The sequence below is a fragment of the Chironomus tepperi genome, unplaced genomic scaffold (genome assembly GCF_022539635.2).
Source record: "Chironomus tepperi strain 1889 unplaced genomic scaffold, CSIRO-AGI_Ctep_v1 contig_359, whole genome shotgun sequence".
In the NCBI taxonomy this organism is placed as follows: Eukaryota; Metazoa; Arthropoda; class Insecta; order Diptera; family Chironomidae; genus Chironomus; species Chironomus tepperi.
In genome coordinates, this window is record NW_027226481.1 from 2,935,279 (window position 1) to 2,940,284 (window position 5,006).

Here is a 5,006-nt window from a genome sequence, read left to right on the forward strand (position 1 = left end):
CCGATTTTTCAATCATTTTCTGCACTTTTTTGCAAATTTCTAACCTAATTAAACTAGTTCTTTGGATATTAAGACTCAAAAAAGTCCAAAAGAATACTAATACTAGCAGATCTACGTTGATCATTTGTGCATCTATTGACAGTTTAGTAAAGGGGCTTCAAAATGCATAGCTACGTCACTTCCTACCTAAAGTTTCCAAAAAAAAGTCTACCAAAATAAACAAACTTTATCAATTTTTTAGAAACTTTTAAAGTACAAACAAGTTTGACTCATCTTTATAAACTTGTAATTTTAATTTAGTTCCTTCATACTCTTCTTCACTGTCAAACACTTCAAAATTACCTACTAAGAATCAATATCTAATTAAAATTTTCAAATTAAATTAATTTCTTGAAACTTGTTCCTTGTCTTATAATTAACATATTGAGATGGTTTTTCATGGCTTATTTTGGCGTAAAATTGAGTTGGAAGCCATCATTATAGCATGGTAAGCTAAAAATGATAAAATATTCCTGATAAATTTTATTAAAATATTTCTTTATAGGCTTTGGCTCATTTTTAACATATTACTAATCTTATTTGGACTTTACTGGACTATATTCATCATCAACAAGACATGTGAAGAAGTTATTGAGATCGGGCCAATCGTCGAAATAACTCGAATGTACACGAACTCTGGCAACTGTCACATAATTTCGACAGGTGAGGTTAAAAATTTGTTATTTTTATGGCAATTATTTAAAATTTGATTTTTCTTTTTAGCCGCTTTGATGGCTGCAATTAAAGTCACACTAATTGCAATAGTTGAATTGTCCCTTTTGGTATTGTTGCTGATTGGAATTAAGAAGGTATTTTATGCGATTTTCTTTTTTGTTTTCAAAATTTATGATGTAATAAGATCTGAAATACGCCAACATAGAGTCAGATTAAGTAAAATTCAAACCAAGGCTATAGCCATGCTGACCTAGAGCCACATTGTCGGCTTTTCGTGTAGGGTCAGAAGAGGACAACTACAAATTCTAATCAATTTTCTTCTAGCGTAATCCAATGTACATCCACATAGTATTCCTTTACTTCATTTTAATGACCATCACTGGATTTGTTTGGGAGATTTCATCATTAACATCTAAAGGATATCTTTTTGTACTTATTCCGGGTATTTTTCAATTCTATTTCTCCTATATTTTATATGCTTTATACACAAAAATCAACAAAGAATCTAAAGAAGCTGAAAATATTCAGTTACAACGTGTTTGAGTCATGTGCTGGTGAGAAAATTCACAAATGTTAAGCAAGCTTGTTATAAAATTGAAAAGCTATGGAAAATAATAAAATTTAGTAATTTTAATGCATAATAATTTGTTTTTTTAATTTTTTAATGGTAATTTTGCATGTAATTACTTAATTTAGCATGTAATTGCTGGGCGTACAAATCAATTGTGATGCATGGCATGTTAGTTTGCACCTGGCTTTATCGGTTGTCAATTACCGACGCCAAGTGCATTACCATCTCTAGTCTTCCCATTAGCTCCATTAAATGTCTCATAAAACTTCACTAAAATTCCAAAATTCCCGCGAATTTCAATCCAAAAATTCCCCTTTCCATCTCAATTCCAAACGTCATCATCATCACATCAAAAACAATTGAATCAAAAGCAATCCGTTGAAATATAAACAAGTATCAACAAGATTATTATTCTCATAAATTAAAAAGAGATACGTTTTTATTGCTGCGACGTATACATCAATTCTGTTATTTCTTTCTGCGTTTACTCATTCAGAGTCATAAATTCTCTACATTTGAATATCATATTCAGTTCTTCTCGCGCTCTCACTTATTTGCTTGCCTTCCTTTCTCATGTGAAACGCATACGTTCGAATGTATGAAATGAAATGAGCGAAAATAAATAAAAAATGGAAGTAAGGGAGATATTGGGAGATGGAATGTGGCGCATTTTGATGGATTTTTGACAGAATTTTATGTTTTTCGTTCCTGTAATCAGAATTTTAAGACTTGTGACTTCAGAAACTCACCCGAGTGACTCTATATGGCAGCCAAAAATTGGAGGCTTCTATTTAGTGGCAATAAAAGAGGTTTAGAAGATTCTTCAAAGCTCTATGCTGGAGTATTGTATTTGGTAGATACTCAATGCGGTCAAAGATACGTCAGAACTATAAATCAACTGGACATTAACTTGCTCTTAGCTAATTGTACCGTATTTTTGTCTCCTCAAAACACTGTGCTATACAAAGCTTCGGTTGATAGACCTAGCTTCGTTTTGCATATATTTGAGGGTTACAGACGGACAGGCTAATGACAGCTGTCAATACAAAAAAATCCTCCGCAGCATCCTTTCCACAAAAATCAAGTCATTTCTCTCTTTAATAGAGGATCATCAACAGGTAAAGCATTTAGTAAATGCTACAAGTAAATGACCTCTTAGAAGATCAATTTCCTCATTAGCATAGTCATTTTGCATCTGCATAAATTATTTCAAAAGGTTTACAAACTCATCAAATAAAATAAATCACAAATGATAAAAGTGTCACAAAATGAAGATAAGAAACGATCTAGAATCATGTCTTAGTTGAGATAAAGAAGAAGTTGAGACAATTCTGAAGTTCATTGACTTTTCTTGGTTTAAATGCTGAAGAGACTTTTTTAATAATTAACCCGAACAGCAGATGGTGTTTGTTAGGACGTCGATGTGTCGGGTTTCAACGAAATGATCCGAAGTTGTCCTGACGGCATTGTGACGGTGAATTGTGAAGTTGTGAATATGGTGAAGTGTGCAGCTTGTGCCATTGTGTCACTCGGATTAGATACAAGCTTATTAGACATAAAATACAAATAATTGCTCATTATATCACAAACGAAAGTAAACCACTTCCGTAAAAACAATAATTTAATTGGTTTAATGATCACATCTCATTATTCAGTCTCTTACCATTCACACATACGTCTATAAATGCCGTCTAGGGGTTTCAATCCCGGGATCCCGGACGTTTTTCCGGTCCCGAAATCCCGGGATTGGAGAAGCTTCAATCCCGGGATTACGGGATTGAGAATTCATTTAATGTTGATACAAAAACTTCAAGTTTAAAGTCTAAAATTTTAAAAAAATTAGGGAACACACGTTTGAAAATCATGTCTAATAATATAATATAGTAATTTCATCCACAATTTTTGTAGTTAAAGTTAAAAATGAGGCTTTACAGTATCAAATAACAAAAATTTATTGAAACTGTTTTTAAAAATTCATATTAAATTTTTAATATTTTGAAAGGCCAGAAATTAAATTTATTTGTTTGTAATTTCTTAAAATTCTGTTAAGGCGTACCAAAGATCTCAAAAATTTAGGCAAATTCTGTGTTAATTATGCTTTCTTGATATCGGGATTTCCCGGGGAATCCCGAAAAATTCCGAGATCCCGAAATTTCTATTCCCGATCCCAAAAATCTATCGAAATTGGGATTTTGAGAAAGCATGATATTGACATCTTGATTTGGGCTTTGAAATCACAAATCTTGGCAATTTTTGGTCATTAATTTGTTTTGTTAACTATTTAGAACACATTTTTGTGTACTGGAAATGATTTTTTTCATCCTCAAAATTTCTAATAAAACTATTTGTATTGCACTTGCACTTGAATTCGACTAAAAACTTGATATTTTTTTCATCATCCAATCCCGGGATTAATTCCGGGATCCCGGGATTGAGATTTCAAATCCCGTAATCCCGGGATTGAGATTTTGTCCCGGGATTGAAACCCCTAATGCCGTCAAACTGATCACAAATAAGCGATCATTCCGCAAAAGTAATATTCACAGCTAAACCGTTTCATGAATGAATTCAACTCAACTTTTATAAAAAAAATTCTCTCACACGTTTGCATTACAGCTCATAGCATTTCGTCACGTTAAATAAAAATTAATGAAGCATTTACGGTTTCAACCTTGTCGGATTGTGATCACTTTTTATTTCAAATAAATAAAGAAAAAAAAAAATCATTTAAGTTTACGCGAAATTTCTCTTTTAGTTTTATTTTGTTGCTTGCCGTGTAAGGAACGATTTTTGAAGACAACATGAAGTTTGTGACGATTTTTGTGCTTTTATTTACCATTTTTGTCGCATTTGCAAGTGGTGAAATTTATAAAGGTACGAGAAGATTTAAGAATCTGTTCAGAGTTCAAGTTTAAATTTGTTATTATTATTATTTTCAGAACTCTTAGGAAATCGCGACACATGCAAAGAATATCTTGGTGAATGTATGCAATGGTGTAATGATAAATTAAGAATGCCAGCTAAAGACTGTCCAGCAGGTCATTATTGCTGTGTTCTTATCCATTAATGCAAGTGGATGCATTTTATTATGAATTTAAAATTAACTTTTTTGGATATTTCACTTTTTAAATTTAAGAATTTGAAATAAATAGTCCAATGGACTTGAAGACTTATTTGAATAGAAATTTACTGTTTTTATGGCTTTTAATAATAATTGGTGTTAATGTTTTGTTTGCAGATCTATTATTTAGAAATATTTGAATATATTATAAGTGACTAACTGCTTACTATCCCGAGCGACAAAAATAAAGAAGACTCCATCACTCACTTAAACCTCTTTCATGAATATTAAATGCAATTCGTCTCCGTTTGGTGTAAATCAAGTGTCCATATACTTACTTACTTACTTCGCTGTTCACACAGATCAGTTGTGATCCATGACCTCCCACAGGAGTCGCCTGAAGCTGGCTCTACCGCTGGCTTCCACTTGCCAATTTCCGATACCAAGTGCAATACTATATATGGCGTCCATATGTCTGCCAAAAATAGACAATCTTTATCATTTGCTTCACTCGGGACTAATTGACTGTTGACAAACTTTAAAAATATATTTTTTTTTGGTGTTATTGTTGGCATTGTCAATACTTGTTTTGCCATTAAAAGCATGTGAAATTATCGGACACGGGGCATCACTTGTATCTTAATAAACACTCGTTAATAG

The 5,006-nt window shown here is 32.2% G+C and overlaps 1 long non-coding RNA gene across 1 annotated transcript; it reads left to right on the top strand.

Moving 5' to 3' along the window:
- Positions 1–3,900: 3,900 nt before the first annotated feature.
- Positions 3,901–4,470, top strand: LOC139095033 (uncharacterized). Its single transcript, XR_011544829.1, has 2 exons — positions 3,901–4,159; positions 4,225–4,470. It is a non-coding gene; the product is annotated as an uncharacterized lncRNA (long non-coding RNA).
- Positions 4,471–5,006: the final 536 nt, after the last annotated feature.